Source organism: Tachypleus tridentatus, chromosome 2 (genome assembly GCF_004210375.1).
Source record: "Tachypleus tridentatus isolate NWPU-2018 chromosome 2, ASM421037v1, whole genome shotgun sequence".
NCBI lineage: Eukaryota > Metazoa > Arthropoda > Merostomata > Xiphosura > Limulidae > Tachypleus > Tachypleus tridentatus.
This window is the reverse complement of record NC_134826.1, coordinates 146,734,565-146,748,330: the sequence shown is the minus strand read 5'-3', so window position 1 is coordinate 146,748,330 and position 13,766 is coordinate 146,734,565. Positions and strand designations below refer to the sequence as shown.

Below are 13,766 nucleotides of genomic sequence, written 5' to 3'. Positions count from 1 at the left end.
CACAACATTTAGTTACACACGTTAACTAAAGCATTTTTCTCGGTCACAACATTTAGTTACACACGTTAACTAGAGCATTATTCTCGGTCACAACATTTAGTTACACACGTTAACTAAAGCATTATTCTCGGTCACAACATTTAGTTACACACGTTAACTAAAGCATTATTCTCGGTCACAACATTTAGTTACACACGTTAACTAGAGCATTATTCTCGGTTAGAACATTTAGTTACACACGTTAACTAGAGCATTATTCTCGGTCACAACATTTAGTTACACACGTTAACTAAAGCATTTTTCTCGGTCACAACATTTAGTTACACACGTTAACTAAAGCATTATTCTCGGTCACAACATTTAGTTACACACGTTAACTAAAGCATTTTTCTCGGTCACAACATTTAGTTACACACTGATGCTGTTTATTGAACGTCATTGATTCGTTCAAAAGTTTTTATATAAATAAACATTTTGCCATACTTTAACATCCGAGGTTAGTTCAATCACATTTAATTTTCTAGATAAACCTTTTAAGCCGTTACTAATAGAAAGAGGAGTTGATAATGGAAACATCATACATTTAGAACAAGTATATTTTATTATTCTGTTTGTAATAGCTAACAATCCCTATTTTTATATCTTCCTTATTCTCCACGAAGTGTAACGCCATGAATTTAGTTTACCATCATAAGGCACAAACCTCTTTTGCAATTTAACATTTTTTCAGGTTAAAAATAATTGATCTAAAAGGAAATGTAGTGACATGTCTATTTGTAAGAACACTTCGGACAACCTCCGAAGGAAAGCAATGATAGATAGAATTTCTCGAAACTGGTCTATTTCAGCACTGTGCGACTAATCCAAGAATAGACTGGGGTGCAACGGTGTCATTTTCTGAGCGCAAATGCTTTTTGTTGTTGTTGTTTTTTTACACCGGAAGGTCTCTAGAGAGCTAGGGAAGTAAAACATATAATACCTAATTACGGGCAAGAAACCAAACATCATATACCGAGTACTTTTCAATGAGTTTCTAGCACGTGGTGTATAAATAGAATGTTTTCTTTGTTTTTGGAATTTCGCACAAAGCTACACGAGGGCTATCTGTGCTAACCGTCCCTAATTTAGCAGTGTAAGACCAGAGGGAAGGCAGCTCGTCATCACCACCCACCGCCAACTCTTAGGCTACTCTTTTACCAACGAATAGTGAGATTGACCGTCAAATTATAACGCCCACACGGCTGAAAGGGCGAGCATGTTTGGCGCGACGGGGATGCGAACCCGCGACTCTCAGATTACGAGTCGCACGCCTTAACACGCTTGGCCATGCCGGGCCAAAATAGAATGGAAATTGACACTTGATTTCTGGATATTTCTCTGCACTCGAAGCTGCACGTGAAATATTACGGTACAACATAAAAACAATAACTTCCCCTCAAAAAAGGACGTTTCTACAAAAGCTAAGTGCTCAGTAACCTAGAGTTTCAAAACCTGTAAAATTTATGTGTCACATCAATCGGACAAAATCAACCAATGAAACAACATGGTTGAAGTAACATTTAAACTACCTAGAGTGAGATAGCACTCCCACTTCGTAGTCTACATGTAATTTCAATTAGATTATCTGAGTTAATACGAGCATATTAGTTGCTTATAGAATTTCACTTTGCACTGGGAGATACGAGAAAATGAAATCACGAATTTTGTTTCGGGAGAGTTATCGTAGTTGAAAATAGAGAGGGGAAATCTCATTATGAGCAAAACACTTTGAAATATGATTGATATTTACACGCTCGTTCAACGGACGGAACAACAAAACAAATATTCATGCCTTGCCTGGTACCATGTGACACTAAATCCATACCTGTACGCGCTATACTGATGAGAAATCACGCGCGATTAGTCTTAATGACGGTTTGGTATTTTAAAACTCCAAAGACAAAGATGAGCTTACAATAGATTTTTCTCTGCATAAAAATAAAAATACTCATAAATCCCAGTAGCGACAGAAAATTCCCGTTAACACTAATTAAGAATCGCGTGGGTACACAATAAAAATATATTTATTTTAAAACTGTTATTCCCTAGAAATTTACGAGAGTTATGTTAAATATATACATTAAAATAATGTAACGAGAGTATAGAAATGTTGTTATTAAACAAACATTTTGTCTATACTTTAAAACCTAGTTTAAAAAAAAATTTTTTTTTTGTTATTTAAGTTTTGATAACTTGTTAGTTTCTTTTTCTGCATGATCGCACGCCATTGTTTGTTTTTTGTTGTTACGCACACAGTTATACAATAGACTGTCTATATTGTACTCAACGGGTATCGAAACACGGATTTTGACTTCATGCATTATTAGAAATCCATTACAAACGCTAGCTCTTAACTAAACTAACGAATGGGTGCGTTGACTAACATAATATCACAGTTTTAAAACTAGCAACAGCTGTCTGGTATCTAAAGGATGTTGATTTTAGCGCAGAATTACGTGTAGAGTGCAGACGAAGATAAACGTGATTTGTATCTAGTTGCTCGTACTCGTTGGAACGAGGGGGAACTTACAGAGCACGTGACCAGTGAAAATATTCTGTTACTTGAAGGTTTTTAACGTTTGTTCACGTTCAAACTAAATGTATATTAGTTTTGAAAAATACATGTGGAACTCAATCTATCGTTCGTTCTCCCATTTGTAACCGAGTTATATCGGTTTCGGACAATATCAGTCGCTAATCAGTAACCATGGAAAAGGGCAGATTGGAAGAAATAGAACTGAGTTTCTTATAGAGTGTATATTAATTTAACACAACACTCGTGTTTTTCAGAACGACATTAACTAACGTCTTCTGTTTACATTCATGTTTTCTGTTTATATTAATGCTTTTTATTGATACAGAAGTTTTCTGTTATACTTATTTTTATTCATGTTTCCTGTTTTTATTGATATTTTGTGTTTATATTAACGTTTTCGATTCATATTCATATTTTCCCTTTATAATTCTGATTGTTGCATGTTTATGGTTACAACCTTCTAGCATTATCTAAACACTAGACTGGAAATGGACATATATATTCACAAGGTAAATTAGCAATACTTTCTAAAAATATTAAAACATTGTCTTTTTTAACCCAGGTTTTGATAAACATAAGAACAAATGAAGGGTTGAAAAACAACAAAAATGACCTCAGACCGCATCTGACCTAAAGCCTGCATGACTCGTTCTATTAGAGGGCCCCCAGCTAAGTACAGCGGTATGTCCAAAGATTTACAATGCTAAAATCAGGGGCTCGAGTCCCCTCGGTGGGCTCAGCAGACAGCCCGATGCGGCTTTGCTATAAGAAAACACAAACTCTGTCAGTGGTGACCTCTGATGGCAAATGAAGGATCTTTAAAACCTATCGTTACTATAGATCGTGGATGGCCCCTGTAGCAAGTTCATCTGACTAACTTTATTAACAGAAAGAAAAAAACAACATTTTAATACAAACTAGACTAGCTAGTTTTTAATTAATTAAATTTAAATTGCTCGTGTTTTGATAATGCATGCGTGGGTATATTATTATTGTTTTAATAATGCATGCGTGGGTATATTATTATTGTTTTAATAATGCATGCGTGGGTATATTATTATTGTTTCCAACTGTTTTTCAGGTAAAGTTTCCATTGTAATGTTACCGAAAGTTATACTCCAGTGCTTTACCTCCAGTATCTTACATCTCGACAAAATGTCTTCTCCTAGGGTTAAACAAAATGATTGGTGTTAAAGCCCGCATCTTTAGTGGGCGCATTCTGGTTGTTTGCTCTAAACATCTTTAGTCCACGCCCACTCTTGTTTGAGTGACAGTCTTTCCTTTCGGAGCGAGATGTTGTTACTTAGTAACGATGAATCAGTTATATTTGGTGAACACACAAATATATAAACAGATGCATTTTACTTTAAGTTTCCTTATTTAATTTCTATATTGTGGAACTCACTTTGTTTGTTTGTTTTGTTTTTTTTTTGTCGCCTAATAGCACTACGCTACTTTAACGTGATAATTTATATATTTTTTTCGTTAGAGGGAAGCCGATCAATAAATATATCGATTTGTTATCCGGTGAACGAAGAAATCGATCACTTTATAGACCTTTAATGAAAATGTCTTGAGAAACACCGCCTTTTCTAAGGAAGTTTAAAATTCATGAAACGTAGAAATGAAGTTAAACACCAGTTAGTGAAATCTGTTTATGTATATATTGTTGTTTATTGATGTGGATCGGATATTTGTTGGGCTTCGCTGTACGTGGATAATTTGATGTCTACTCCAATAAACAGATATCCACGTAGTGAAATACAACGGTGGAGCAGTAGACAAGTAAATCGACTGTTAGACAGACATGTTAACAGAGACGTAAACTGAATGACGGATAGAAAACGGTAGATAGTTAAATGTCAGAAGCAACAGTGCGGATGTAAATATAACATAATTACACGAGTTCCTACAACACTTCTGGTGCGTCAGGCTCATAGTGTGAATCAATACAGAAATGCCAAAGGTGTGGGGCAAAAAAAAATGAAAGAATGGTATAGCCTAGCTGGATGCGTGTGTTCAGTCTTATCGGTATACATGTTACGTGAATAGATCAGTTACCACTATAGAAATATCAGAGTTCTACAAGTTAAATCATCCATACCATATAGGCTTATATGAACAACCCGGATATGGCTGTGTTGTAAGCATGGTTTTCATAAATTTACACACTTACATTTCAGAGAGACAGATATATAATTACTTAAAAATCAAACGTATGTCTCTGGGTACGAGGAGTTTTGTATGTCACAGAACACTGACAGAACACCAATAACACTGCACAACAAAGTTTTTGTTTCTTGAACACTGTTGGGTGTTCCTTATTGATTTTTGGCTGCTAATCACGAAAATCACATCCAAATTTGCCCATCACGTACCGTTTCATCGAAATCTTCAGTTTCACCAGGACATTACTACAATGGAAAAACGATATCAGGGCAACTGGAATCCGTCAATGCTTGCTGACTATTGTTGGACACTGCAACGTGATGCACCGGACATTGAATACAAACAAAAATCAGGAGCAAAACACTTTTAATTATGTTGAACTTAATAGCGTATTAGAAACATAAGTGCAATTAAATACGTTATTGCCGGTAAACAGTTAACTGTCTATTTCTCAGAGTTCCTACGTGATGAAGCAAAACCAAAACTATATTTGTACATACCTACCAGGTACCTGTCACAATCAGCAAAAACTTTTCAAAACAATTGTTGTGCAGTGTAGTCTACAGTTGGATTACAATGAAACAAACATGAGGTTTAAAGACAAGAGGTGGCAGAGATTAACAGAACAGTAGTCTTAAGTCAAATGCCAAGCAGTTGGTAAAACGTCGGAGATGGATCAGTGAAAAGAAATGGATCTTAAACCAAAGATCAAATCGTGACGAAGGTTTGATGGAATGGGAACCTTCATATAAAGTTAAGTGGTGGGCGTTCAACAAAACCGTAGTCCTAAGAAAATCAAGTTGCGTCGCAGATCCATTAGAATAAGACAATTCCATGGGGTAATGACGGACAATTGTGGCTTTGTAAAAATGTTTGAAGTTAGATATAATAGGATTACATAACGGCATTGATATATACTTTTCGAATGGTAATGTAAACAGCACAGTCTTCTTGGATACCTATTGTTTTCACTGTATTGCAACAAAAGGACCTTCCTTTGTATGTTTTTATTTTTTTAATAATTCTTAGGCCCGGCATGGCCAAGCGTGTTAAGGCGTGCGACTCGTAATCCGAGGGTCGCGGGTTCGAATCCCCGTCGCGCCAAACATGCTCGCCCTTTCAGCCGTGGGGGGCGTTATAATGTGACGCTCAATCCCACAATTCGTTGGTAAAAGAGTAGCCCAAGAGTTGGCGGTGGGTGGTGATGACTAGCTGCCTTCCCTCTAGTCTTACACTGCTAAACAAGGGAGGGCTAGCGCAGAGAGCCCTCGAGTAGCTTTGTGCGAAATTCAAAAACAAACAAACAAAAAGGAACATTATCGTTCGGTATCGAATACAATAATCAATGTAATATATTAATAAGCAGTAGTGACGTCATTGGTATACATGTAAAGACTGACTGAAGTTAAGCACAAAGTTACACAATGGGCTATCTGTATTCTGCCCACCACGGGTATCAATACCCGGTTTTTTGAGTTGTGTATTTACTGATATAACGCTGTGCCACTAGGGGGCTGTGAAGACAATAAAAACATAGTTTGACAGAGAGACGTTCAACAGAATATAAAAACAAATATTTATTAATAGAAAAATAATAATAAAATGGTTTGGTTACGTTTTAATGCAATATGTTTAAGAACCTTATTATGCAAATCTAATACTCATGAAAGTTTAGTTCGAAATTAAAACAAAACAATTGTTTACAAAAAACGAATTTATAGTTACGCTACATAAATATAACAGTACTGTTTGTATATGTCCATAACGGGACCCGGCATGGCCAGGTGGTTCAGGCACTAGACTCGTAATCCGAGGGTCTTGAGTTTAAATCCCCATCGCACCAATCATGCTCGCCCTTTCAGCCGTGGGGGCGTTATAATGTGACGGTCAATCCCACTTTCATTTGTAAAAGAGTAACCCAAGAGTTGGCGGTGGGTGGTGATGGCTAGCTGCCTTCCCTCTATTCTTACACTGCTAAATTAGGGACGACTAGTGCAGATAGCCCAGGTGTAGCTTTGCGCGAAATTAAAAAACAAAAAATAAACAAACAACCCATAACGGGTTCTTTAAGCAGCAATTACTATTTTAACAGCTAGGGGGCGAATTCTTTAACTAGTAAATAATATTTTAACAGCTTGCTGGATATGCGGGTATAATGTGGACTGAGAAATAAAAAAACAGCCGGTTATCCGTTAATAAAATATTTCAAAATTATTAAATTATTTTTGAATTTTGATATAATATTGCTCCATATACATGGTCTGTAACTTCAAACCAATATATATATATATGTTATATTAACATGAACAGACCAAACTGTTTTCCTGTTGACTTACGTTACTTATGTTTAAATAATATCAGTATCAGGGATACTTATTACTATATCACATCTAATAACAATATTTAGCGAAAATAATACCCTCAACCTGGCGTCAATAGTCTTAATAAGTTCTCAGAGATGTACTGTTTGATTGTTGTCTATGTCAGACAGAGGAACCCAGAGGCATGCTGTTCGATTGTTGTCTATATCAGACAGAGGAACCCAGAGGCATGCTGTTCGATTGTTGTCTATATCAGATAGAGGAACCCAGAGGCATGCTGTTCAATTTTTGTCTATATCAGACAGAGGAACCCAGAGGCATGCTGTTCGATTGTTGTCTATATCAGATAGAGGAACCCAGAGGCATGCTGTTTGACTGTTGTCTATATCAGACAGTGGAACCCAGAGGCGTGCTGTTTGACTGTTTTCTATACCAGAGAATGGAACCTAGAGATGTACTGTTTGACTGTCGTCTATGTCATATAGCGGAACCAAAGGCGTACCTTTTGATTGTTATGTATATCAGACAATGGAACAAGAGACGTACCGTTTGATTGTTGTCTAAACCAGACGATAGAACTAGAGACGTACCGTTTGATTGTTATCTATATCAGACAATGGAAAAAGAGACGTACCGTTTGATTATTGTATATACCGGAGTGTGGAACCAGAGACGTGCCGTTTGATTGTTGTCAATGTCATATAGCGGAACCAGACACATATCGCTTGATTGTTGTCTATGTCATATAGCCGAGCCAGACGCAAACCGTTTGATTGTTGTCTATACCAGATAGAGGAACCAGACACGTATTGTTTGATTGTTGTCTGTGTCATATAACGTAACCAGAAGCATAACGTTTCATTGTTGTGAAACCTGAGGCGCACTGTTTGATTGCTGTCTATGTCAGACAGTGGATTTAATTGTTCATTTGAAACAATAATTGTAACAAAGTGAAATAACCGTAAACAAAAAAGGAATTCACGTTATTAGCAAAATCGCCCCCACTGTCAAGCACACCACGCAGAATTCAACGGTTTGGTCTGATGTTATAAAATTATTAGATTAACAAGTTAACCAATGTCGTAATCGTACATACAAACGTGTGAAATACAAAGGTGATCGAGTCCTCAAAAAAGAAATCAGTGTGCAGGTAAATTAGTAGATTAGCACAAAAATGTGTCTCAAAATACTTTGTAACTATCATTCATAAAGTTCCAAACTGACTCTCTGATAGCGAAGTACATCAACTGAACATCATTTGTCAATATATATAAATATGCGTGGTCGTCTGAGATAGCCAACATAAACAAAATATATTGACTGATTTATTTTTATTTTTATATCGCGCAAAGCTACACGAGGGCTATCTGCACTAGCCGTCCCTAATTTAGTAGTGTTAGACTAGAGGGAAGGCAACTAGTCATCATCACCCACCGCCAACTCTTTTACCAACGAATAGTGGGATTGACTGTAACATTATAACGCCCCCACGGCTGAAAGTGCAAGCATGTTTGGTGCGACCTGGATTCGAACCCGCGACCCTCGGATTACGAGTCGCACGCCTTAACACGTTTGGCCATGCCGGGCCATATTGATTTAGCAGCATATGATAAAACACGTTCGTTAAATTCGGTGACCACTAGAGTTTCAATTGAAGAATACAATTGTTTTCATCCAGTACCTTGGTCAACTAATTCGTAGATAATTCATTTTTTACCATCAAAATTGAAAAAAAAGAAACTAAAAACACTACAATAAATTTTATAACAAATAAGTATTTTCAATTACAAACAAACTTTAATGGAATGATACCGTTTCGGAAGGGAACTTTGTTGTCCGAATCTGCCCATTGGATAAGTGTTTAAAAAGCTTGTTCAAGTTATTAGTGAAGAGAATTACTCTGTAAGCAGTTTTTATGACTCTATAGTTTGTGAAGGTTTATTTATTTTTAATTTTACTCAAAGCTACTCAAAGGCTATATGCGCTAGCCGTCTTTTACTTTTAATTAAAATTATACTTTATCTTATGGATATCTTAAACAACCAAGATGGAGAGATACCATAAGTTTCACGATGACGAGAAACCCACTTGAAGTCAAAATGTATCTGAGGACGACTGGTATGGGTATTAACACTATTACTAATGAAGCAGAGAACAACGTTTCGACTTTCTTAGATCATCTGCAGATTAACCTGAAGTTTTGTTAACCTGAAGATGACCTCAGAAGGTCGAAACGTTGTTCTCTGCTTTATTATTAAAAATGTTAATATTCACACCAGTCGTCCTCAGATTCAGTGTAATATTCAACCGTAGCTATTCTTTGAGTGCAACAACCAGCAACAGCCACTAGTTACGTAGGTAACTTCAGCCAAATAGTTGAAATCGACCATTCTTTTATATTGTACAGCTGAAGGTGTGTCCACTGAAGAATGACGACTCGCACATTAGATTTATCTGTTCACAGACCGTCCATAATTTTTTTAACACTGTAGTTTATAGTCTTTACGTGTATTGTACAGAAAGAAAGAAAAACAGTTATGTTTTGTGACGATGACTGAGGACCGGAGTGTGTCTTGGTGGTTAACATTTCGAGATGCAGATCAGAAATTCCAAGGTTCGAACTGTGATGCACCTCTGATTATGATCCACACTTTTGGCTGTGGGAAAACAATATTTTAAACAGTAAATCCCGTTATTTGGTTAAAAACAACTGAGGGTGCTGCCGATTGGTTATTACATTTTTGGTTAACAGTCCTGATTGGTTCGTTTACGGCAAAGCTAAAGCTATTAATCGTCGTTCCTAATTTTTTGTTGTCGACCAGAGCTAACGAAAATGAGCCCACAGTATCTACTATAAGCTCTTTAAAATCTAACAATGAGACTGACAGTGACGTTCCAACAACTCAACGGCTAAACGGATGAGGATGTTCGGCGCTGGGTTTCAGTCCCGTGACTCGTAGATTGTGAGCTGAGCGCTCTAATCGCCAGGACATTCTAGGTTATTAGCAATACTAAACTAAGGATGGTTCTTATCTACGTCTCTATCTTCGCTGCTTGGCCCACGTGCTGCCTAATTTGGGGTTCCAGTCGTTGTTTTGAATTAAGCACAAAGCTACACAACGGGCGATATGTGTGCTGCCCACCACAGGTACCGAAACCTAGTTTTTAGCGTTGTAAGACCGCAAACGTGCCGTTGTGCCCCTGGGGAGATGACTTTCCACTTGGAAACACCAAAGATAATAACGGCTTCCTTACATGAACGAATCAACGAACTTTTGGAACTAATGCATAACTTTTCGTGTTTTTTAGTAACATTCTACAGGGTGGCCCGTAAGTCTCTACCCATCCATATATCTTATGTATCTGTGTGCTGTCCCTCATTCTCGCTGCATAATATTATGAGACGCCATGTTCTGTGAGACATTTTCCTCAACATAACAGGGGTTATTGTTCCAAATGCCGCGGTAACAGCTGCCTTCAACTCATCATTAGTATTATAACGTTGTTTAGACACAGTATATGGATGGATAGGGATTTACGGGCCACCCTGTATATCTCTTATTAAATCAACAAATTAATTTATGCAATGTTACATTCTAAAACAGTTTCAATGTTCATTAAAAATAATTTCCAAAACCATAGTTGAAAAATCATGGAGTTTACCAGATTAATATGGCAGGTATTGGTTCAGAACACTAAAAGATCTAACAAAAAATAAAAATAAGATATAAAAAATATAGAATGCACGTGAGAACACAGTGGAATACACACACGCATCATTCACGATACTTGTTTGTAAGACAAACAGATACAATGTATTAGACAACCAGTAGGCACTGCACAGTTTTCAATATTAATAAGCAAAGCTCACCCAATACGACGTATCAGACATCAAACTCTTAGAAGTCAACACATTTCTACGTTTAAACAGAACTGGCATTCTTAACTCTTAATGGGTTTTATTGACGCTACCAGTGCACTGGCAGCTGGTGGAAAAAACTTTCCACGCCGTGTTGCTAATATTGTCAGTTTCTCTGTTAAGGTTTGAACGCTGCGGTTCAGGTTTTAGCTTGAAATAAATTTCTTAGAAGAGTTGCTTAAATTCGCCCCTGAGGCGTGTCATGGACTGTTTGATGTTATGAGTTTATTCCAGGACAAAGAGCTGACGTGTTTTCATTATTCGAAGCAAATATGAGTTGAAACAATTTGCTAGCGATGTGGAATGGTAAGTAAAGATGGCATGTGGTTAGAGAGATTAACCCGCAATATGTGGGTCGTGGGTTCGAGACCCCTCGCTCTCTTTTAATCGTGGGGCTTTATAAAGATATGGTTTATCCCACTGTTAGTTGGTAAAATATCACCTCAAATGATGTAGGTGGGTGGTGTTGGTTTGCTGCCTTTCCCTAGTGTTTTACTGTTGGGTTAAGGAACGCTACCTGGTGAGAAGACCATCGTAACCAGGTTTTAGCTGCTCCAGAGTCACTGATGACACATTAGCGCCTAAAGTGTCCCCTACTCTCATAACGATCTCAGGACTAAAAGTGAAAATAACAAAAAATAGTCTTTAGATGAGAGTAAGTTTTATTAATTTGTTATATATGTAAACTTAAGTTGTTGTGTTAAGAAGGTATTTTGTTAGTTTAGTATACAAATTTAGCATACTAATGGAATAACAGCAGGGAATATTTGTAACAGCGCATGTACACAAGTGCCAAAGCTGCGTATTTTGATCATAACACGTTTTTCTTGTAAAGTGTTTTATAACATCGCATTCTCTTATGAAGTCTCTTATATGAAATGTTATACATCATGTTTGAAGCTGTTTTGTACATTTGATTAGAAGATATGGGATATTTCTCGATAGGTAATACTAAACGTTCTATTATTTTACAAAGTTCTTCAAATAGTTAAAGTTTTCCAATACTTCGAAGTTAAATGTTAAAACTTAACTCGATAATTCTACTATGTTGTTGGTTTAAACAGCTGTTTTATTTGGTGTTATTATATTAACGATGGCACGGAACAATTATATTAGGCTTAGCATTGCCTGGTGATTAGAGCACTCGACTCGCAAGCTCGCGAGTTGACAGTTCGAATCCCACCTCTGAAATCCTTTAAAATGGTAGAGAGGATTATAACGTGACAGTCAATCCCACTTTCGTTGATATAAGAACATTCCAAGAGTTGGTGATGACTAGGTGCCTTCCCTCTTTTCTTACACTTCTAGCGCAGATAGCCCTTGTGTAGCTTTGCTTGAAATTCAAAAACAAACGATCAGTACTTTTGTGCTTGCTCGCCCTCAGTTTTGAACTCACAGACTAGAGCAGAAAATGGACGATGAATAACACCCATCGCCAGCTCTTCGGCTGCTACTTCTTTGACCAAATTGCGGAATTTGACTGTCACTCTTATGGTACATCCAGCTGGATTTGTATGACATTCGACAAATAAAGAGACAAAAATATTAACACTATTAATTTGAAATCTCCATTAGATGTGAATGTTATTGAACAAAGGTATCAGTAAAACATCAATCTACGTAAAATATGGAAAATAATTTTACCACATCGGTAATCTTTAACTGGAATATGGTAAACATTTTATCTGGCTTTGTTAACTTTCTGACATATCAGCCGCCTCTACTTTGGCATTGGAATTATTTTGTTAGCGTCGTAGAATATCTCTTTGAAGGCCCGGCATGGCCAAGAGTGTTAAGGCGTTCGACTCGTAATCCGAGGGTTGCGTGTTCGAATCCCGGTCGCACCAAACATGCTCGCCCTTTCAGCCGTGGGGACGTTATAATGTGACGGTCAATCCCACTATTCGTTGGTAAAAGAGTAGCCCAAGAGTTGGCGGTGGGTGGTGATGACTAGCTGCCTTCCCTCTAGTCTTACACTGCTAAATTAGGGACGGTTAGCGCAGATAGCCCTCGTGTAGCTTTGCGAGAAATCAAAACAAAAACGAAACAAAATCTCTTTCAAAATAACAGAAACAAAATGTAAAAGCTGCTCATGTGGAAAACAGATAAGTCAACATATCTCGTCTAACATATATTAGATTCATTAAGTTTCCTTCTTTCTTCTCCGAGTTGTATAATACCTATTCTACAAGCATAGAAAAAAGTCGTTTCTTACTAGGGAGCGAGTTTACAAAATCTCCTTAACATAAATGAACTCTACGATCGTATATCCCTTATCTCACCTTCTGTACCTGTCATGTGGTACTAAATTAATTGTGTTCTATGAGCTCTTACCACATTGTTGCTTCCTGTCTTGGTGCCTCCTGTGTCAGAAGCGCAAGAGACTGTCTGCCGCTAACAGCTAGAACCTCCAGCCTTGCCGGATGGCACTCTGCCAAAATACAACTGTCAAATTGCAGGAGTGCCACGGCGTACAGCAAGTAAGCAGTAGGTTGTAACTCACGTGACGTCCTAACAACGACAAGTACTTACTCTAGTGGTGCATGCGTTCACAAAAGCTTGTCAGATGATAACCAAGACTGGTTCAAACCAGCTCACGGCCAGGATTTAAGCCTTGTTTTCTCTTACACTGTAAACAAGCGTCCTCTATAGTTTATTTCTAAAATTACTCTATCGTCTGTTGATTATAGAATGTGTTAGTACATGCAGTCAAAGCAACAGATAGCGAAAAGTTCGTAGAATATTCTATCTAACACTAAAATAATGCTGATTAATGTATCGA

At 37.3% G+C, this 13,766-nt stretch overlaps 1 pseudogene across 1 annotated transcript in view; it reads right to left on the bottom strand.

Moving 5' to 3' along the window:
- Nucleotides 1-13,523, bottom strand: part of LOC143245324 (melatonin receptor pdcr-1-like) — a 51,020-nt pseudogene extending 37,497 nt beyond the window's left edge. The window contains exon 1 of the transcript XR_013025570.1: nt 13,319-13,523. The product of XR_013025570.1 is annotated as a melatonin receptor pdcr-1-like (transcript). The remainder of the gene's footprint in view (nt 1-13,318) is intronic.
- Between the last annotated feature and the right edge of the window lie 243 nt (nt 13,524-13,766).